The 23,639-nt window shown below is 38.1% G+C and overlaps 1 long non-coding RNA gene across 1 annotated transcript in view; it reads left to right on the top strand.

Annotated features, from left to right (window-relative positions):
• The window catches only part of LOC114225657 (uncharacterized), a 218,948-nt gene that overhangs the window by 27,344 nt on the left and 167,965 nt on the right, over window positions 1–23,639 (top strand). The window contains exon 3 of the long non-coding RNA XR_003612609.2: window positions 14,063–14,118. This is a non-coding gene — a long non-coding RNA (uncharacterized LOC114225657). The remainder of the gene's footprint in view (window positions 1–14,062; window positions 14,119–23,639) is intronic.

Below are 23,639 nucleotides of genomic sequence, written 5' to 3'. Positions count from 1 at the left end.
TGACCTCTGTTGAAAGCAAACCACAGATGCTCTCACCCAGCTTCCACTGTACAGATCTCCCTCTCATATCAATTGGGTGATTAATTAATTTATTCTTTAATTTATCCTAAAAATATTTGCTGAAACCTGACTTGGTGCAATAGCCTTGTCTCCCCTGCCCCAAATTCTGGCTACGTGAAGAGAAGTGATTCCCTACAGGGGAAGGAGACCATCCATGTGGACCTGCCCGAGGCCAGGAATTTAGCTCAGGGGATGAGGGGAAGCTTGAGGAGCTGTGAGGTGTGTGAGACACACACTGAGGCTTCTTTCATGGTTTTTTAAATGACTTTTAAAATTTGAGTATAGTTGACACACAATGTTCCATGAGTTTCATGTGCACAGTGCAGATTTGACAAGTCTACATGTTAATGCTGTGCTCATCCCAAGGGTGGCTGCATCTGTCACCATACGATGCGATTGCAATACCATAGACTATTCCTTGTGCTGTGCCCCTTGTTCTCGTGACTTACTCAGTCCATAATTGGAAGCCTGTATCTTCCACTCCCCTTCACCCATTTTGCCCAACCCTTCACCACCCTCCTCTCTGGCAACCCATCAGTTTGTTCTCTGCATTTATAGGTCTGATTCTACTTTTTGTTTGTTTACTCATTTGCTGTTTTCAGATACCACATATGAATGAAATCATATGGTATTTGTCTTTCTCCATCTTGACTTGTTTCATTTAGCAGAATGGCCTCTAGGTCCATCCATGTTGTCCCAGATGGTGCAATCTCATCCTTTTTTATGGCTGAGCAGTATTCCACTGTATATATCTACCACATCTTCCTTATCCATTCATCTGTTGATGGACACCTAGGTTGCTTCCATAATTTGGCTGTTGTGAATATAATGCTAAGTAACCATAGGGGTGCATATATCTTTTTGAATTAAGGTTTTTGTTTTCTTTGGGTAAATACCCAGCAGGAGAATTATTAGATCATATGGTATTTCTATTTTATTTTACTTTTTGAGGAACCTCCATACTGTTTTCCATAGTGGCTGCACTAATTTACATTCTTACCAAGAGTGCATGAGAGTTCTTCTTTCTCCACATCCTCATCAACGCTTGTTATTCCTTATCTCTTTAATTTTAGCCCTTCTGACCAGAGTAAGGTGATGTCTTGTTATAGTTTTCATTTGCATTTCCCTGATGCTGAGTGATGTTGAGGCCTCTTGCACTGATTCTAAGTTCCTGAGGGCAGGGACTATATCTGTCTTTCACTGCCAAATCTTTTGTTCGGAGTATGCTGACACACAAGGGTTGCTGCATAAATATGGTCCAATTGAAGCAATAGCCCTCTTTGATGTTCTTTTCTTGCCTCTTAATTAATCTCCTGGAATTTTACTTATTAAGTTGTGGGCTGGAATAATTGGATATATTGGTTTATTGTAAATGTTCAGATATTAGATTAAATATGGCTAAATTTCCATTTCTGCTCCTTCTTTGTCTTCAACTAGAAAATAACCTTGTCATTTACCATGTCTCATATTCTTCAGTATTGTACTTTGAATCAACAGAGTATTACCCTTTTTTTTTTTTACTCCCAAGGTGCAGAGAACAATTTCATGGAAAAACTGCTTACATATGGCTAAACTAAATTATGTAAGCAAATATATATTGTCTGCTAGATTAGGCCATATGAAATGGGCAATATTTGAGAGTTTTTGACCTTTAGTGGTTCAATTTAATGGATTATGCTTTAAAAAAATGAGACAACTGAGGTGCCTATAAAAGAGTAAACGTTTCTCCATAAGCAATTTAATGGTACATTCCAGAATAGAGACTTCACTTCTAGCTATAATAAAAGATATTTGCATTTTCCCTTTGCCTTATTTAAATTCTTCCTCACTGGATGGCCTGTATTGCAAACTTGCTTTCCCAGCTCTGACTGTTATTTGAGTGTGTGTTGGATAATTTATTGCATATTATTTGAGGTCTTGTGAGTATTATTAGAATGAGAGGAAACCATGAAAATTATGAGTTCTTGGTCCACTACTTTAACAAATATTTGCTGAGTGCCAACCAAAACAACATTTACTGCATGAGCGAAAAACAAAAAGGCACAGTCCTTGCCTCTTTGGAATTTATTGTTTATGGCTTGTATTGTTTATATCAAAGAGCTTCGCAAGTAAATGTACAATTACAGCTGATAGTTGCTTTTGAAGGAGCGTGCATACTAGTGTTATTAGGGGGGATTTATCACGTCGGGGAGGTCCGGGCAGGTCTTTTTGAGGAAGTGATGGCTGAGCTGAGGTCAAGTACAGCTTGTTAACTGGATGGATGAAAGGAGACCAGCGGTGGGGATATGAAGCAGTGCAGTTCAGTTCAGTTCACGGAGTGATTATAGAATGCCTGCCATATGCCAGACACTACTCTTCAATGCTGGGACATAGAAAACGAATGAGACATGGTCTTTGCCCCAGTACATAACTCACTGTAAGGGTTTCATTGTCATGTCATTTTTAAATGAGGAGCGCCCCTCTGTATGTATTTGTTTTGCTTCTGTGTAGTTTGAGTTTCCTTTTTGTTCAGATTACGTCAGCCAGGCAAGTCCTTCTCAAGAAATCACACACAGTCTTTTTTTTTTTTTTTGTCATGGGATCAAAGTTGAACAAACAAATACACATAGTCTACTAGATTAAAGTCCAGTAACGCTCTTCCAGGCTTTACCATCAACTGAATGTGGTCCCACAGCGGAACTCATGCCTGTTTCAGAACCTGCCCGCCAGTGGCACAGCTCCAGGAAGGAAGCCTGGCTGCCACCAAACAAGGGACCCATTATTCCTTTCTCTCTCTTTTTTTAGCCATTCACTACAATTACTAAATTATTAACCCCGGTCATAAAAATGAATAATAAACATACTGTGTGTGCCCTTGATTAATCTGCTTTCATGTGAAGTATTAGTTAGACCCAGAGTATAAACTCCTGGAGACACATAGCACACATATGAAGTACCAGGGATGCAAACAAAGGGGAGAGACAGGAACTGTGGCAAAATGGAGATTGCCAAAATAGAACACAGGAGAGAAGAAAGCAGCACCTGCCAGTGCAGGATTTTTGCCCCAGATGGTGGGGCAGGTCCTCATTTGACCATACCCACCAAAAGCACGTGCTTGGCCTGTCATCCTTACTCCCTCCAAAGGTCTAGGCCCTCTCAGCATCTTTCTGCCTGTGACTCTAGCATAGCTGCCTCTTCTAGAATTTACTGACTCTTGCCCTGCTTGGCTTCATACCCTGATCTTAGTGGAGAACTTGCCCTGGGGCGAGTTTTGAGCAGTGCATCCTCTGCTCTTCGTTTTGACCTTGGTGAGTCACTGCACCACCAGACCCTGAACCCTGAGGACACTGCCCTGACCATCAGGCATGGCTTGCTCCTTGTGCGAGGAATGACAGATTTTCACAGAAGGATGGATGAGGAGGCTGGTGACCCCTAGACCTGTGTCTCAGTTGAGCTGTCTCATTTCATTGTTTTCTTTTTTTTTTTTTAAAGATTTTCTTTATTTATTCATGAGAGACAGAGGGAGAGAGAGAGAGAGAAGCAGAGGGAGAAGCAGGCTCCCAAGGAGCAGGGAGCCCGATGCGGGACTTGATCCCAGGACCCCGGGATCATGACCTGAGCCGAAGGCAGATGCTTAACCATCTGAGCCACCCAGGCGCCCTCATTTCATTGTTTTCTTACTTTTCTCTCTGCAAGACCTTACAAACTTCCTTTATAGGTTAGTGTCAATATATTCTCCTATTAAGGCTCTCTGGTCCTGGCTGCAAATCCTAAACACTTGTTTTCTTTTTCTCCTGTTTTTTATTATTATAGAGTTTTGTCCTTCAGCTTTGGGGATTGATTTATTAGGGGGTCAGTCATATTTCCAGGTTAGAGAAGAGGATATTTAGAGATTGTATTACTAGGTGACTTGTCCAACTTTACCTGCTGCTGTTTATTATGGAACGATCAAGTCCAAGACAGCAATAGCTCCCAAATTTGCTTTCTTAATTGAGGATGCACAATCAATAATGTACAGGTCTTATAATTGTATTAACTCAATGGTTGAATGTTAGTGGTTTGAGTTTATCAGTTAGGAAGCTTTAGCTTTAAAGTAAGTTTGAGACAACAGCAGTATGTGGCCTTTTGGAAGATGCAAAATATAGCTCTATATTCACAATCCATAAGACTCTGGAGACTTTGCTTTTGAAAATTCAGCTTGTGTTCTGTCTTTAACAATTCCACGCTTTTCCTGTGAAGAGCTATTATCAACCTGTTGATGGGAGCTGTGATTTTTGCCCCAAATTTCTAAGAGCATGTGGTGAATAACATTATCAGACTATCTGTCTAGCAGGTTGCTTATGCGATCTCATTTCCAGATTATTCTGTAAAAAGGAATTTATGTGAGTGCCATCATGTTTCTCCTTAATTTTTTTTCTGGAAATAGTATTAACAATATACTCCAGTAATGATTTAGCCCAAGATGTTCTTGTGTTATTTTGGAGCAAGCTGGTAGTGAGTCATAACACACTGGGCGTCCAAGCTATGGTTAACTGGTGCTCAAGTTAGGAAATTCTGTCCCCGTTAACTCCCCTTTTCATAGCCCAGAACACCTCTCCACTCAACTTTTTTTCTTTTGATTCGTCATGCTCATAGCATCTGCTTGGTGTTTTCAGACCAAAAGTAGAAGCAATGCCATGTCTTAATAACTATTGTTCCTATTGCGCTTCCAGCTTAGCTAAAAACAGGAAATACAGGCCATTTTGTGGAAAAGCCCACTTTTGTGATGTTTCCAACCTAAAAGGTTTGGATCAACTTTGGTTGAATGTCTGAACTTTTGGCTTCTTACTTACAGTAAACCTTCTAACTTCAGAATCTTAGCACCATTTCTACTTATAAGACGATGCCTGCCATATTTAGATTATGCTGACACATGAATCCGTTTACTTTTCAATCGTTTCTGTTTAATATTAGGATGTACTCATAGCCAAAAATGTACATAGGAAAATTATGTGACTCATAAGATTTAAAGCATAATTGTGGAAAGAGCCATAATTTTCAAAGTTTCAAGACTTATTGGACAGTTTATTTAAAATGGGTCTATTAATAAAAGGCTTCACTTACTAAATGAATATTTGATGTGAAAATTCACTATGTAAAATCAATCCAGAAGCAAAAATCCTGAGTCGGTTTAAACAGTCTGCTGAGTCTTTTGGTAGGGAATATCAGACCCTACCAGAAAATAAATCTAAGTCATTTTACACTATAATAATCAATCAACTGAGTTTTAGTAATCCTAGGAGGAAGAGGGAGTTTGGATTTGAAACTCCATGTAGACGGTATCTTTTTCAGGATCCATAAGGTAAAACTCTAATTGGATAGATTAGCAAAGGAAGCCACATATGGTTATGTTTGTGTGGTTCCAGGCAAATAGGGTGGCCTTGAGCAATGCACTGTGTTTTGTTTTGTTTTTTTCCCCAGTGTTAGTGAGGGGCCTAATCTTTCTTGGTCTCTTCCACATTTTGTGACTGTGTAGATTGGCCATAAAGAATTAAGTGGATTGCATTGTTTCATTGGCCCTCTTCTGCCTTAGCCATCTGATGTGATTTTACAAACCATTTATTATGGTTTTTAAGCATGATAAATGGTGACGTGAACTGTAATTCCAGAATGAGTTGTTAAATAAATTTATTTCACTTGCCTTTGTAAGGTATGATTTGCTACATTTTTTTTCACCCTTGATTTCATATTGAAGGCAAGTCATCTCAAGGAAGGAAAATGAGAAAATATAGTGGCAGGGGATATAGAGTGTAGAGATTAGAGAAGCATGTTCCAAGAAATCAGGTCCCTTCAGCTTTAACCCTTATTGAGAAAGGAATTTAGCTCAACACTTGCTGAAGTTCTGAAATGATGGAATAGTTCCTTTTATTCTATGTCTTCTTGCTCCCATTTAGCTGGAATATACTAGACAGGATTAGAAATGACTGTTCTTTCAGTCTTTTTATGGTTGAGACTAAAAGGAGTCCATCGACAGATGAATGGATAAAGAAGATGTGGTATATATACACAATGGAATATTATGCAGCCATCAAAAGGAATGAGATCTTGCCATTTGCAATGACATGGATGGAACTGGAGGGCGTTATGCTGAGTGAAATAAGTCAGTCAGAGAAAGACATGTATCAAGTGCCAGAGTTCTTAAACGTAATCTCTCTTTATGAGATTTCAAGCCTTTCTGCAGACTCAGAAAGTAGAGACAACATCTAGGTTTTTTAAGAGTTTATCAAACTCTTTGTACCATACTAAAAACTTTGAAAAACTTTTTCATGGTTGGTTGCAATACAACCTTCCATTCCAGATCAACCTACCCTCTCCCCTAAACTTTCTTCCAAAGCAAGAAAAACAAAGTAAAAGACAGCTAATACCTGTTAAAATGCTGGATAAGCCAGACATTTTTCTATTGTGTCTGTATCACATGATGTCCATTTTCCTCCTTAATTCTTGGAACAATATCACTCACCATTTGATGTCTTACATTTCAGATTTTTAAGGTCTCGCTGCATAATGCTGGATGAGTTAGAAAGTCCTAATAGTGAATTTATAAAGAAAATGTTGACAGAGCTTGGACTCTCATAGCACTGGTGGGTACCATGATTATAATAATGGTTTCCTTTAAAACTCTTCCATTAAATGTTCCAAACAGTGGAATTTGTAGTTTTTCCTTTGGTCCAGAGATCAAAAACATGAACAGTTTTACATTTTTAAGGTTGGGCAGCATCTGTGTTTCTACAATTTCTGCGGGAAAGCAATCCAGCCTTTCTCAGTTTTATTAAAAACCACCATCTTGGCTCCAATACGTGCCATTGTAAGCAATTTCATTATTTCTCATATCTCCTTTTAGGAAGTAGGAGTCTGTCTAGTGCTTTTTTTTTTTTTTTCTTTTTCTTATTGGCTTTCAAAGACTACATACTGTAAGTGAAAAGTGGTTTACAAAATTGAAGATGGGATCACATAATGGTTAAAAGAGTAAATCTGAGAGACTGTTTGAGGTCAAATACTTACTTTACCATTTAGTAGCTATGTGTCTCAGGCAAGTTATGTAACTCTAAACCTTGGTTTCCCCATCTGTAAAATGAGTATACCAGTCATATTTTCCTCAAAGAGCTTTGGTAAGGATTAAATAAGATAACAAATACAAAGTGACTGGATCATGGTAAATTCTCAACCGGATACCATCAACAGATGTTCTGTTTATCTTTAACAGACAATTTGGAAATATTTTCTACTGGTAGTTACTACCTTTCTAAGCTACTTTTATTTTGCAACAAACATGTTTTGGTGTTTCTGTTTTAGAATAGAATGCTGATTCATTCGTTTGACAACTCTTTATCAAGTGCCTAACCTGTGCCAGTTAATTAACACAGCTCCTTCCCTAAAGAAGCTCGTATCATAGCATAGTTGTTACATTTATGCATTGCGAGTCGTCTTAATGTTAGGGAAAAAAAAGACATTTTAAGGGTTAAGCTGTGAATGGGCACAAAATTTTGTTCTTTGTAATTTAGAATCTGATGTTGGAACGCAACATTATCATCTTTATCTCTTATTAATGTGGACTACAAAGTTTAACTTGCCGGGAAAGATTCATCATACTTTTTTTTTTTAAAGATTTTATTTATTTGAGAGAGAGTGATTGAGAGAAAGAGCACACATGCACAAGCTGGGGAAGAGGCAGAGGCAGAGGGAGAAGCAGACTCTCCACTGAACAGGGAGCCTCAGGTGGGGCTCAATCCCAGGACCCCAGGATCATGCCCTGAGCCAAAGGCAAATGTTTAACTGACTGAGCCACCCAGGCACCCCAGGTTCATCATACTTTAAATAACCTAGAACCTCCAAAGACTTAATACAGAAAGTGTCCCATGTTCATAACTGTCATATTTCTTTAGAAAGCAATTTTTGTTCACAAATAATCTCTACTCTTCTCTATCATGTCTACCAAAGTAAAGCCTAAGAGTAATTCTTATCGATAATTTAGGTATCTACATTTTGAGTGCCTTTGAGTGAAATAAGTCAATCAGAGAAAGACAATTATCATATGGTGTCACTCATATGTGGAATATTAGAAATAGTGCAAGGACAATAGGGGAAGGGAGGGAAAACTAAATGGGAAGAAATCAGAGAGTGAGACAAACCATGAGAGACTCTTGACTCTGGGAAACAAACTGAGGGCTGTGGAAGGGGAGGTGGGTGGGGGGATGGGGGAACCGGGTGATGGGCATTAAGGAGGGCACGTGATGTGATGAGCACTGGGTGTTTCATGCAACTGATGAATCATTGGACATTATATCGAAAAGTAATGATGTACTATATGTTAGCTAATTGAATTTAAATAAAAAATAACTTTATTTTTAAATGGCAAAGAACAATGTGTTTTAGGATTTGGTGTTATTTAGATATTTTTTTTCACAATAAAAAAATTTGAGCCCTTAAAAAGAGTGACTTTGTTAGCTGAGTCCTGCTTTAACCACCTTTTATTTGTTTTTTTCATATTTATTCAGGGGTTACATCCACTACTGACTTAAAATAACTTACAAAGAAAACAAATAAGTCAGCAGTAACATGCAACTAAGAATACAGAATTAAATTCTTACATGTATCTAAGAGCAGAAGGTCAAGATAAGGTAAAAACAAATACAAATACACAAGAAATAAATCGACCTATTTGCTATTGCCCTGTTTCAAATTTTGTATTTCATTTGCTGGGCCAAGTTTAAATTGAACTGCCCTTATTCCTGAGCAGTAAGACTGTAACTCCAGAGTATATTTAATTAAATAATGCAACAAACATTTTTGGAATACCTATTTATTTGGTCATTACCTTATACATATCAGCCATTTATGTTAGAGCATCTCTGTTACTTCTCAGCTCTCTCTGATTTGGTTTATCAATTTAATGGCAGATATTTTTGTAGTTTATTATATTCACAGCAATGAGGGTGGGACATGGGTTAGGCTTTTCCTATTTCACTATGAATTGCTATGTTTGCTGTAGGATTTTTCTGTTTTGATTTGCTTTGATCTTGTAGCTATCTTTTATCAGGTTAAGGAAGTTCCTTGTATTCCTAATTTGTTGAGTTTTTTCCTACCAAGAATGTATGTTGACTTTTATCAAATGATTTTTTTTTTTCTGGATCTTTTGAGATGACCATATGAGTTTTTTCTTTTTCTTTTTTTTTCCCTGTAAGTATGTTGAATTTTGTTAATAGGTTTCAAATATTAAGTTGCCTGTGCATTTCTGGGAGGAGCCAGTCTTGGCTGTGGTGTTTAATTCTTTTTATAGACCACAGGATTTAGTTTGCTTATATTGTGTGTATGATTTTTACAGCTATGCTTATGGGAGGCAGTGACTTGTTCTTGTTTTATTTATTTCTTGTAAAATTCTTGTCAGATTTCGATGTCAACATACTGTCCACATAAAATGAGCTTGTAAATATTTCCTTATTTCTTTTCTCTGGAAGATGTTACATACAATCGGCATTATTTTTTCCTTGAAAGTTTTGTAGGAATCAAGGATGAAAGCTGAGCCTGGTGTTTTTTCCTTGGGAAAGAAGTTACCAGTTGAATTTCTTTCATAGATACAGTACTATTCAGTTTTTTTTCTTGTGTCAGTTTTCACCTCTGCTTCCTTCCCTTCCTTCCTTCTGCAATCTGTGTTATTCTGTGGCTTCCTCTCTCTTTTCGTTATATATCTTGGAGGGGTTTTTTTCTACAGCAGTAGCTGTAGGGCTTCCTCATTCTTTTAATGGCTATGTAATATTCCGTAGAATGAAATTACCATATTTTACTTAATGGATCCCCTATTGAGGAGTATTTAGATTGTTTCCAAATTTTGACTGTTATAATGTAACAGTCATGTAAGACACATCACTGTACACATATCTGAGTGTATAAGTAGAAGTATTTGTTTCATCTTAGTTTTTCTCTTCTACTCCTTAGTAGTAACTAGATCCAGCGTAAATAGTGGAAAAGGAATTATTGCTTATTTTCTTCTTAACATTCTAATGAGGCAGACTTAGACTTCTCTTTTATTTTTTAAATGATACTTTTTGCATTCCATTACTACCTTGGGGTATATAATCATCTCTGCCTTCATGATTTATTACTGCTCAGAGTTGATATCCTGAAATACCCTTTATTTGATTTGCACTTGATTTGTCAATGGAGGAATATCTACACAGGGACAAAATTTTGTCTCCTTTGTCCAGCGCTTTATCCTTAATGCTCAGTATAGAGTCTGGCACATAGTAGGTGCTTAAAAATGAATTATTTGTGGAGAGACACAGTGAGATGTAATTGTTCCAAAACAGTACCCATGGGCTGAAGGATATTCATTCCTTTATTTGGTGAATGATTTTTAGGGGTGTGGTAACCAGTGGCGTGTTAGGTATTTAATTAAGATGCAAAGATGAATGAGATACCAGGCCTGTGTCTCACAGACCAGAGGGAACAGGTGCATAACAAGATAGTTGTAGCACAAGTCACAGTGTTATAATGGCACTGGAAGGCACAGAAGAATAAGCAAAGACACTGCCTCAGAGGGATGTGGAAGGCTTGTGGAGGGAAGGATGCTTGAACTGGTTCTTAAAAGATGGTTCTGGTTCTCATGGAGAGAATAAGAGAAGTGGCACATACAGGAGTTGGGAGATGTGTGATATAATAGGGAAAGGTGAGATGTTCGGACTCATTGAAAGTTTGGAGAGCGTTGGTGGGGGCAGGTAGTTAAGGGGATCTAGGAAGACATGGCCAAGGGTTGGGATGAGATGGCAGAAGAAGGCTTGGGTAAGATTGCAAAAACTCTTGGGTTCAGTTGGAAGAAGTCTGGACTTTATCTTGTAGTCAGTAAAAACTCACTACAGGTTTTAAAGTAGCAGAGTGTGTCAGAAAACCTTGTAAAACAGTGGCTTAAACGAAGTCATGTTTGCTCACCAAGAAATTTGAAGGTAAGCATCAGTTGCTGGTTTTGGTTCAGTGTCTTGAGGCTATTCAGAGCAAGATCTCTGTGCTTCTCTTCATTATTTTCCTCATGGCTAAGTGGGGGCTGCTGAAGCTCAAGCCACCATGTTCAAATTCTAGGTTGGTAATAGGGGGAGCATCCCAGAGCAATTAGTGGAATCTTTATCAAGAATGCAAAACTTTCTCTGAAGATTGAAGTTTCTGTCTCTTTGGCCAGAACTGTGTTTCATGGCACTCACCTGACTGCAAGGCAGGCTGAGAAGTGTTATCTGGGCATGTTTATGTTCCAAAAACAATAGAGGTCTATTAGGGAGGGAAAATAGATTGATTGGGTAGACAACTAGCCGTGTCTATCGTCAGTCTGACATTAGATATGATTCTTAGGAAAATACTTATGTGCAATATAAAAGGTGATTTGGACTGCATGACTTGGGTGACCAATAAAGTCTCCCCGGTCTAGTGGCCACAGTGTGTATGGATTATAATTATGGACTGATGAAAAAACATGAAGGTGATATTAATGATGATTTATGTATAGTTCAGTGATATCACTGGGGTATATTTTAAGTTCATTTTCTGTTTGAATAAAGTTACAAAGAAATAATTAACTACAATATATGTTTAATAACCATCTAGGAATCATATCTTTATAATGTTAATTCCTTTAATTTCACTCATTGATTCATTCATCACATGTTTACTGGGCACCCCTATGTGCCAGATGCTGTCCTGGGAACTAGGGATAGGGCAATGAGGAAGGTAGACCAGTCCCTATTTCCACTGACCACAGAGTCTAGCTGGGGAGATAGGCAATAAGCAAGAGAACCAATCAATGAGATTATTACAGATTATACTATAGGATACTAGGAGAGAAACGGTGATGGCGACGGAGTGATAGGGTATGAGGGGCAGCTGCTAATTCAGGCGAGGTGGCCTGGCCAGGAGAGGCCGCCCCTCAGAGGTAACCTTTGAGTTGAGAGATGAGAATGAGCCAGAGTGTTTGTGTTGGGGTGAGATGAGAGGAGCAGGTACAGAAACCAGAGACAGGAGAGGGGCTTGAGGCTGGTGTGGGTGCACCATGGGGGAGCAAGATGGTACCTGTGTTAAGGGAGGCAGATGCCTTTCCATGCAGGGTCCATTGGGCCATTGCACGGGAGCTATGGAAGGCCCGAGACATGAAGGGGATGGTCTGACTTGTGTTTACAGAGCCGTCCCCTGCCCCGACTGCCATCTGAGAAGGGCTGGAGGGAAGCAAGAAAGGGGGTACGGGTTGGTTAGGAGGCTATTGCTTTGGCCCCAGAGAGAGACAGTGACGATTTGGATAAGGCTTTCAGAGGAAATGGAGCACAGGTGGCCATAGTTCAGCAGACCTAGAACTGACAGGACTTGCTGGAATTAGGAAAAGGCTAGTTTCTAAGTAAAAAACATTTCAGTTTCGTGTTACCTATAAACTCTGATGGCAACATCTTAGCTGAGTACTTGCAATTCTTCTTAACTCAACCTTCACACATTCAAAGGTTAATGTCTACTGGGATAAGTGGGTGGGGTTTTGGTCTTTTTTTAATTTAGAAGAAAACACAACAGGAAAGGATTTTATTTATTTATTTTATTGTGTTATGTTAATTACCATACATTACAGCATTAGTTTTTGATGTAGTGTTCCATGATTCATTATTTGCATATAACACCCAGTGCTCCATGCAGAAGGTGCCCTCTTTAATACCCATCACCAGGCTCACCCATCCCCCCACCCCCTCCCCTCTAGAACCCTCAGTTTGTTTTTCAGAGTCCATCGTCTCTCATGGTTCATCTCCCCCTCCTATTTCCCCCCCTTCATTCTTCCCCTCCTGCTATCTTCTTCTTCTTCTTCTTTTTTTTTTTAACATATAATGTATTATTTGTTTCAGAGGTACAGATCTGTGATTCAACAGTCTTGCACAATTCACAGCGCTCACCATAGCACATACCCTCCCCAATGTCTATCACCCAGTCACCCCATCCCTCCCACCCCCACCACTCCAGCAACCCTCAGTTTGTTTCCTGAGATTAAGAATTCCTCATATCACTGAGGTCATATGATTCATGTCATTCTCTGATTGACTTATTTCGCTCAGCATAACACTCTCCAGTTCCATCCACGTCATTGCAAATGGCAAGATTTCATTCCTTTTGATGGCTGCATAATATTCCATTATATATATATATATATATATATATATATATATATATATATATATATATACCCCACATCTTTGTTATCCATTCATCTGTCGATGGACATCTTGGCTTTTTCCACAGTTTGGCTATTGTGGACATTGCTGCTATAAACTTCGGGGTGCACGTACCCCTTCGGATCCCTACGTTTGTATCTTTGGGGTAAATACCCAGTAGTGCAATTCCTGGATCATACGGTAGCTCTATTTTCAACTTTTTGAAGAACCTCCGTACTGTTTTCCAGAGTGGCTGCACCAGCTTGCATTCCCACCAACAGTGTAGGAAGGTTCCCCTTTCTCTGCATCCCTGCCAACATCTGTCGTTTAACAGGAAAGGATTTTTAACAGAATAATAATTCTAGCTTAATATCTGCCCTTGAAGATCTTGTGTGTGTCCTTCATTCTAAGGGAGACACCTGCTTTTCTAACTTTCCCAGTTCACAAAAATGAATATCCAGGAAAGGAGATATAATAATCATTTTTTGTTTTAGTTAGAAGAGAGAGGAAAAGCAAAGAGCCCCATCTCTCTTTAGGCCTTCCTTATTATTCATAAGCATTTCTGTGGAATATAATAACCCAAGGAAAAGCAAATGATTTTTATGTAACTTTATTTGAAATAGACTTTAAGTAGACTCCCTCAATTTAATGTGCACATAAATCATGTGGGGGTCTTGTGGAAATGAAGATTTTGACTCAGTGAGTCTGGGAGGCCCCAACGTTCTGAATTTCAACCAAGATCCCATCTGGTCCGCAAACCACACTTGAATAGGAAGGATCTCAACTTTTCCCTGCTCTTAATCACTTACACTTTAATTTTTCAGTGTTCCAGTATCATCAGATTGGAGAAACCAACCCATGAGAACTTAAAACATACTTGGTAAGTAGAAGAAAGAAGTAAGAATGTTTTTCCATTCTGGAAATCTTTTCTAGATTTGCAGCTCACTTTCTGTCCTTGGTCTGAAAAAACCTGGCATACTCATTGTTGTCCAGTATGTTCTTTACCCTGATGACTAAGAATCTAATTACGTTCTAAATTGTGACTATTTCCCTAAATATTTCCAGCTGCTTTCAAGACGAACTCTATAACATCACTAGAAAAAGGCTCCTTAGCCTTTTTGGGAAGCTTACAATATGATCCCAAATAGCTTTCTTTCAACATGTGATGTTCAGAAGACCACAGAATTTTAGGGTACCTTTTCAAATTATCATTAATCATATATGGTTTTCTTATGAAAGCATTTCTTTCAAAATGACCCACATTTTGAAAAGAAAAAAACACATATCAGTTTAGACAAGATTTTGGGGTAGGAGAGAACTTAACTCAGAAACCTTATTTGGGAATGATGAATTTTAGTATTTTCTGTCTCAGTAACAATAGTTACTTAGTATACACTACCAAACTAGTTGTAAACCAAAGGGGAGGGCCTATTTAAATAATAAACTTAAGTACTAAGTTTCAAGTGCCAGGACGTTTGTACAGAAAATTGAAGTCAAAATTGGTTCATCAAGGGGCACCTGGGTGGCTCAGTCGGTTAAGCATCTGCCTTTGGCTCAGGTCATGATCTAGGAGTCCTGGGATCAAGCCCCGTGTTGGGTTCCCTGCTCAATGGGGAGTTTGCTACTCCCTCTGCCTGCTGCTCCCCCTGCTTGTGCACTCTCTCTCTCTCTCTGTCAAATAAATAAATAAAATCTTAAAAAAATAGCTCATCAAAAAATGTTTTCTACAAGCTACTATGTTATGAATATTCAAAATGTCATTTTTTTGACACAAATATGACTTTTGAAAGCCTTATTACTCCAAAAAATGTGCGAATTCTAAAAGACATCTGAATACCTAATTATTTAAATGTTATTTTAGTTGGGATTTACAAAAAATATATCTAGCCAAGTAGTATTAACTCAGCTAAAAACATGACAGCAAGATATCCTTCCTGGTATTATGCTTTTATTCATCTTTTTCCAAGTTCCATTCATTATCTGCCTCTTCTACATTTTAATATTTTACTTTAGGCATATGAAAGATTATATGTAAATATGAATAATTTATGAAGCATATTTTCCAAGGAATACCTGTGAACCCATCCCATCCTTAAGAATTAGAAAAATACCAATACATTTTTATTCTTTACTTATCCATCTCTTGTTTCTTCCCCAGAGGTGACCTCTATGCTGAATTTTTCATTAATTATTCTCTTTAAAAAATAATTTTACTGGGACACCTGGGTGGCTCAGTTGGTTAAGCATCTGCCTTTGATTCAGGTCATGATCTCAGGGTCCTGGGATTGAGCCTCACTTTGGGCTCTCTGCTCAGCAGGGAGTCTGCTTCTCCCTCTCCCTTTGCCTCTCCCCCTGTGTGCATGCTCTCAAATAAATAAATAAATAAATAAATAAATAAAATCTGTAAAAAAATATGTTACTATGTAGCCATATGAATTGAAATGAGATATTATTTAGTTCCTTGTTTTTTGAGCTTTATAAAAATGGTTTCATAATATATGTATCTAGTCTTTTTCTACTTGATACTGTTTCTAAGATAATACATATTAATGTCTAGTGGTAGGTCATTCTTTTCATTGTTGTGTAATATTAACTTTGAAAATATATCAAAATTTGTCCACTCTTTTGTAAGTGAATACTTGGATTCACTGATTTTTTTATGTTATTGTGAAACATGCTTTCCTGAGCCTTATAGTACTCCTGATGCACAAAGAGATTTTCTAGGTTGTGTATATTTTGGAATGGAATAGTAAATGATCAACTTTTCAAAACAGTATCAAGTTATTTTCCACTGTACAATTTTTATCTTCCTATAAGTACTGTATACAAATATCCATTGATCCATATCTTGGTTTTGTTAGTTGTCTTAATTTTTGTTAAAAATAGGTATAATATTCTTATCTTAATTTGAAGTTACTTGACTGTTGCTAGAATTGATTGTGTTTTATATGTTTATTGACCATTTGTATTTCCCCCTCTGTGAAATATTTGTTCATTCTTTTGCTTACTTTTCTTTGGGGTTATTTTTTTTTTTTTGTAATATATTTCACTTTTCATTTAAGGACTTTATTACTTACTGTTTTTTCCTCTAGTTACTTTCTAAACAGAATACATCTAGTCTTACGTTAGGTACGGGTTCTCTTGGTAGTCGTAGTTCAGATCAAATCAACATTCTAGTGATAACAATTATACACACACCCACACAATATACACATGATTTTATACACACACAGAGATGCATACACACATGTGTGTGTGTGAGTGTATATATATATATATATGTATATACACACACATATATATTAAAGTTAAAGTATATATATATATATATATATATATATATATATATAATAACTATCTGAAGCTACTGGAGGACAAAAAAGGTGGGCAGAAACTGGAGAAGCATTGGTACTTGGAAGCAGAATAGTGCCTGGTGAGCTTTCCATATTCACTGTTTGTCACCTGAGGGCAGCTCCAGTCAGCACTGTATTGAGGGTTACCATAGCAATTGGAGAGTGAGGGTGAAAATCCCAGAAAGGAGAGAGACACAGAAGGAGAGCCCCGAATTCTGCATGTTAACTCTGTCCAAATATCTGGTTGACTTGTGAGGTATGCATGTGTGGTAGGGAACAGCCACCTAAGATTGAAGGGATTGAACAGGGAGTTCAGCTGCTGACCACTGCGGGGCAAACATAATTTGGAGTTTAAGTTTGCTATGATATCTTCCTGTGAAAACAAATAAAACATCAATAATCTCCAGAGAAATGTAACGTATTCTCTGCAGGATTCAGGTTGCAAAACAAAATGACTAAATAGGAGGAAAACAGAAAGTGATACCCATACCAAGGAGCAAAGGTAATCAGTAGAGAATTACTCCAAGAAATTGGAATTAGCAAACAAGATTTTAAAGCAGCTGTTACAACTATATAAAAATGTAAAGAAAAATACGATCACAATAAGTCAGTAGAGAAAATTTCAACAGAGAAATAGAAACTCTAAAAAAGAACCAAGTGGAAACTATAGAACTAAAAAATACAATATCTGAAAGGAAAAAAAATTATCTGGGTTTAAGAGCAAATTGAAGATGGCAGAAAGAGTCAATGAACTTGAGGATAGATAATAGCAATTATTCAGTCTAAATAACAAAGAGGGGAAAGATTTAAATAAAAATGAACAAAGCCTCTGTCACTTGTAGGACAATATCAGAAGGTCTAACATGAATATAAGTGGAGTCTGAAAGGAGATAGAAAACAATGCAGAAAAGATTTGAGGAAACCACGACCTAAAAGTTCCCCAATTTGATGACAGATACATTTGGTATTGTTACCAAATCTTGTCAGTTCTATTGCCAGAAATCTCTGTGAATCCAGCCTCTCTTTTCTGCCCTCAGGCTCTCATTCATTTGCAACAGCCTCCTATTCTGTCACCTGGAGACCTGCTTCTCCGTTTTAACGTATCATTCACATTGTCACCGGCTATCTATCTAAAATCTTTTTCAAAATCAAAACTGATAATGAGATTATAAATAAGATAAAATCTTAAACTTCGTAGCACGACCTTTATACTAGGACCCAATCTACTCCTCCTGTCTCAGAGCCCTCATCCATGCCCCTTACACTATGCTTCTCTTACCCTGAGCTTCTCATGATTCTCTGACAGGATAAATCCTCTCATACCTTCATGCCATCTCACAGTGGTGCCTTAGTGCCTTTACCTTTCTTTCCCTTTTCTGAGAGACTCCTATTATGTCTTTAGTAAGTCCTCTCCAGTGGCACTCTCCGGGTTAGTGGTCTGTTCTCTGTGTTTGCATGGCACATGATAAGCATTGCTGTTAGATCATATACCTGGGGAGAAAGAGACCACTATATACCCCTCTAATGCAAGGACTCTTCCTCCTTGTTTCTGACATACAAGGAGGCTTATTGCTGACATAAAGTAGGTGCCAAGTAAGTACCTGTTGAGTAAATAGAGTATCTGGTAGAAGTTGTCTTATATATATCAGTACATATTATGTTGGATCTTAGGAAACCTCTGATATTTGACAATTTCTCAGTATAAAAATAGCAATTTCCTATGGCTCAGCACTCACACACACAAGAGGGCGCTTATATCTGTTAGCAGATTAAGGCAATTAGAGTTTTATACTCTACTTCTATTAACATTAATTGGGAAATTATATCAAATAATACCAAGATATCATCTGACCCAGCTGACTACCTTTGGGCATGTGACATATTCTTGTGTTCCTGAAGAAACTCAGAGAAATGACTTGCGCAAGGTTTGCAGGGCAATTAAGTGGAAGAGCATGCTGATAAATGTGAAAGCAAGAGTTTAAAAAGTACATATGTAGTCATTTCATTAATATATAACATTTTAAGTAAGTATGTGCTGTCTATTCAGGGACAATAAATGACCCATATCTATTCTACTTTTCTAACTTTATTTTTCCCAAAATATTGTTATGAAAATTTTCAGACATACAGGAAAGTTAAAAGAATTGTACAGTGAAAGCACAAATACTCACTAATTTTAATGAATAAAGCTATGAAAAATTACTATGTCCATATTGGTATAGACCCCTGAACTAGCTGTGGTAATCTATTTTAAGAGGAGTACTAACAAGTATAGGTAAAATACAAAACTAAAAATAAAATCATGCTAAGACTTTACAATGATATACAAATAATGGGCTGCAGTAGAGTGGATTCATTTGTAATATTTGTTATTAGTTTCTTTATCAATTAAGAAATTTCTGTAAACTCATATGAATATAGATTTTATCGCTTTTTAAAATTAGTTTGGATTTGAATTCAAGATATGAGCAAGTTTTTAGCTACATATGTTCTAAATTGGTGCTGGACACTGGATTTGGTGCCTTAGTTTTCTGTGGGATACAGATCAAGTCAACTCTATGCCTGTCCACCTTTAAAGTCAACAATTTCCCAGCTCAGTAATCCTGGATGATTCATATTCATGTAATGACCAAGTCCATAACTGCAGAATGACTTATTGGGTCTCCATTTCCATTTCCTTTTGGCCTATAATCAATTCCCAAGTATCTATTGAATTCCTACTATATACTGAGCACCATACTAGGGTTATAGAAGCAAATTAAATAGATAAAGACCCAATATTCATGGTACTTAGCATTTAGGAAGGTAAGCAGACTTGAAACAATTTTTATAAGTTACTAGACAAAGAATTTGTTACAATTGTGATAAATCCCATCAGCTGTCATTAGCCGTCATCATGGGTCAGTGGAAATGTAAGCACATCCTAAGGATAGAGTTAAAGTGTGTTCCTGTAACCCTCTCACCCATCTGTTGAATCTCTAACACGTGAGATCCTGATTCTGAGTTGGCAATTAAAAGGCAATAATAAAACTTCTCTGACTTTTTAGTTTAGAGAAAAATGCAGAGTTTTGGCGAACAAAACTCTTTTTAAGATTTGTCAAACAAAAGTGTAAAGTAGAAGTCGACCAACATTTCTATGTATGCACAGGTCAGTAATGGCCCTAACACTCCCTTCTGGTGCATTCCTTTCACCTCTCTCAGGACAGATAGCTCAACCACATCCCCTCTTGCAGGTGAGCGGCACGAGGTCTCCTGAGCCCTCACACCTGTGTCCTTGCATAAGCTTTTGAAAACTGTCCAGCTGAGTCTGAGCAATGAGAGGTGGCCAGGGAGTGTACCTCCTGGGGGGGTGGGTGGGGACTGAAGTAAACAGAGCTATAAAACAGGATGGGGTTGTCTTAAATTTCATCACTTCAGGTGAATCTCACTTCGTAGCTTCCTTCCTTCTTGAGACTCAACTCTTGGATAGTTTGTAGTGGGGAGATCAGAAGTGTTGGGAGGTTGGAGGCTGTTTTTTTCCAGGCACTTGCGGAGTTTTGTGTCACCGGCTCCCAGAATCCTGAACACTTACGGCTCTGTAAGTCCACAGTTAAGATACCAGGTCACTGGATCAGAAACCACCAGTAAGTGTTGGGAGGAGACACTCTATACTCTCTTCAGTAATCTACGAGCCAACAATTATGGGTTGAATTGTGTTCCCCAAAAAGATATGTTGAAGTCCCAATCTCTGGAACCTGTGAATATGAGTTTATTTGGAAAAAGGGTCTTTACAGGTATAATCAAGTTAAGATGAAGTCACACTGGATTGGTGTGGGCCCTAATCTAATGACTGGTAACATATAAGAAGAGGGACATTTGGACATAGACACACACGGGAGAGAAGCCCATGTAAAGACAGAGGCAAAAATTGGAATGATGCATCTACAAGCCAAAGAACACGAAGGATTGCCAGTAGTCACCAGAAGTTAGAAGAAGCTAAGAACGATTCTTTCCCCAAAGCCTTCAAAGAGAGCATGGTTCTGCCAACACTGTAATTTTGGACTTCTAGCCTCCAGAACTTTGAGAGAATAAATTTCTGTTATGTTAACTTAACCAGTTTGTTACAGCAGTCCTAGGAAACTAATACACCAAACAGTAGACAAAGAATCATCCGACTCTTAAGATGAAGACCGGAAACCTTTCTGTCTTTCCACATCCCTCCAGATCTAAGCAGGAGCTCTCTCCCAGCCTCAGGAGCAGCTAGTAGTTTAATCTACTACAGTCCCTCCTGTGCAAATGCTCCAGAACAAATCAGGCATCTCTCCTGGGACCTGGGCAGGCGGGGTCCAAGGGTTTCATCATCCTACCCCGAGTGTATCCATAGATCTCCTGAGGTGACATCTGCTCCAGGACCTACCAGGTCCAGGTTGTCACCCATCCGAGGCCTGTACTCCAGCCAACCAGGAAGCAGTGCCTGACCTCAGAGAGCCTGCTATGCACCTCCAGCTCTTCTAGCTTGTCTCCTGCAGCCAGACCATTATATTATTTCCTAGAATGTAAGTTACAGACCAGAAAGGAAAAAAGTATTTTAGACTAGTGTAGTGTTGCACTTTTATAGAAACACACACACACCCACGTAGGTGGACACGTATATGTATATTTTACTCCCTGTTCAAATACTCTTACTGACTTCCTATTCCTTGGTGAATAAAATCTAAAATAAGCTCTTAGCCTGGCATTCAAGATTAGCTGCTATAGTGCCTGACGACTCCCTTTACGTAATCTGTAATCTAGCTGAGCTCTCGTACTGAACCACTTCCCATCTTTCAAAACCCAGATCAAATATTAACTCCCACAAGAAGGTAATCTTTCCTCATTTCCACAACTTATTTTGAGCAACTATAATACTTTGTTTTTCCATTCTAATCATGTTACTCATTGTACCCTTGTCAGCGCCCCCTTTGCCTGGCAGGAAGAAAGCTTGTTGCTATTAAAAGTGAAATTGATAGCATAATACATTGTGGAAAGTGAAAGCCCAGCAATCTTGGAATGTTTTCATATGTAGAAGGGTCTTCAGCGCTGCTGTCCTTGTTGCAGTAGCTAACACTTGCTGAGGACTTCTTCTGTGCCAGGCAATGAGCTAAGCATGCTGCGTAAATTATTTTAGGTTTTTCCACTAATGCATGCCAATTTCCTTATTTATCTTTGTGTCGAGCGTAGCACATGGCATGGTTATAGATACCCAATAAGTGCTTGCTGAAAGGTGAATCTAGAAGGCAGATGCATGTACAACATGAGACCTTCTGAGCCTTTTCTCTTGATCTCAATAGGTATGTCATCTTTATGAAAATCATGGCTGAGTCGATCCATTAGGGAAACTACTCTAACATAAATCTCTATCTTGGAGTGTATTGTAAACTAAAGAGGATTATGAATGATGCTGTGATAATGAAGCAAAATTCTGAATCATAATCCTAAAGTGCTTCCTATTACAGTGTCCCTATATCTGTATGGGACACAAATCTAAAATAAACTCTGGATTATTTTAAACCATGGTCCTTGTGATACATGCAGAAATACATACTGAAAGCCATATTCAAAATGCAGAGTATGAACTGTTTTATATGTTTGATCCCACCATTTTATGTATGGCTTTATGGAAAACTAATATATGCAACTCTAAACTAAAGCTGTGAATTTTGTCCATGAGAACTGAAATTGTATGTTGTGAGCATTGGTATAAAGAACTAAGCATGCATGCTTTTCAATAACCTTTTCTTTTCCGTCACGTCCCAGCATCACGAACATGGCCACTAGTGACTGTGTAGAGCTTAACATAACTCACAAAAGACCCTAAAAACCCAGCCGCCTTGTGGACTTGGCATCAAATTCAGACGACTTTGAAAAGCAGTTCCAATCTTCTGTTTTGTTTTTTTTTCTTACTTTGTATTTCTTCCCTTAAGAAGGCTGGGTCTGACCTATTTTTAGGATTTGGCCCGTGGAATTGAACTTGGTGGTTTTAGTTTCACTGTTGTTGTTTTTCTTCTTTTAAGTAAAAAAATAAAACATAGGAGTCCTGGCTGCCATGACTAGGAAAGCACTGGGCTTTCTTCCTTTAATTATACACTTATAGGCACACTAGCCAAATGCGTGCTTTATGTTTCTGGGAAACTGCAGGTTCATAGTTCCCCTAAATCCTTCTAACCTTGCTTTTTAAATAACTCAGTGACTTCTAATGGCCCTTAAAAGAATGACATCATCAAAACGCCCAAAATTAATCTACCTGAATATTAGTTCCCATTTTGTTTGTGGGTATTTTTTTACCATTAAGAATTCTATTCCCCCCCTTTCCTCACCCCCAGTATTATTCTCCATCCTATCCTTTGTCTGTAGCCCTCTCTCTTTAGCTGAAGAAGGTTGACATAAACTCCTTTATCACTCCAAGATCTTAGTGCAAGCTAGAGGGAAACCACTGGGCATTGAGATTCTTCCATCAGAACAAGATGGCCCTCATGCCCTGTCTAAATTCTCTTGACCTTCTTGTGAATTCTTGTTAGAGTGAGTATTAGTGGCAATAAATAAAACATAATTTGTTGTCAAGTGCTTCTATTACTAGAGTTACTGAACGTTAGATGTGTAGCCTTAAAGTTTTCAAGTCTGGCAAGGTTTGGATGCTCCTATATGTTCCATTGCTTTGGACGGATAAAGGATTTCAATGCTGGCAATCAGGATTACAAATATAAGGAAAACATGATAGGCAATTAAAATGTTTAATCATCAAAACTCTAGAAATTAGGGCGGGTTGACCATCTCAATAGATGGGAGGAGCACAAACTGAGTGCCAAAAAATTGCTACCATCACTTTTGTTCCAGAGTTTGTTTTAGAGTTTCAGTAGCACCCACTGAACTTTTCCCCTGACTATCTTAACACACCTTTTTCGTATTTGAGAATCTGGCCAGGATTGGAAACAGAGGTGTGAAAGAATTACAAGAGTGGCTGCTTTTGCAGTACTTTTGGCTAAAAGTAAAATAAGCAGGAAATTCTAAAATGTCTTGAGAAAATTTGTCC

Source organism: Eumetopias jubatus, unplaced genomic scaffold (assembly GCF_037043125.1).
Source record: "Eumetopias jubatus isolate StellerSeaLion01/CBP00866 unplaced genomic scaffold, mEumJub1_p1.0 scaffold_6, whole genome shotgun sequence".
NCBI classification, from domain to species: Eukaryota; Metazoa; Chordata; class Mammalia; order Carnivora; family Otariidae; genus Eumetopias; species Eumetopias jubatus.
This window is presented reverse-complemented; position numbering and strand designations above follow the sequence as displayed.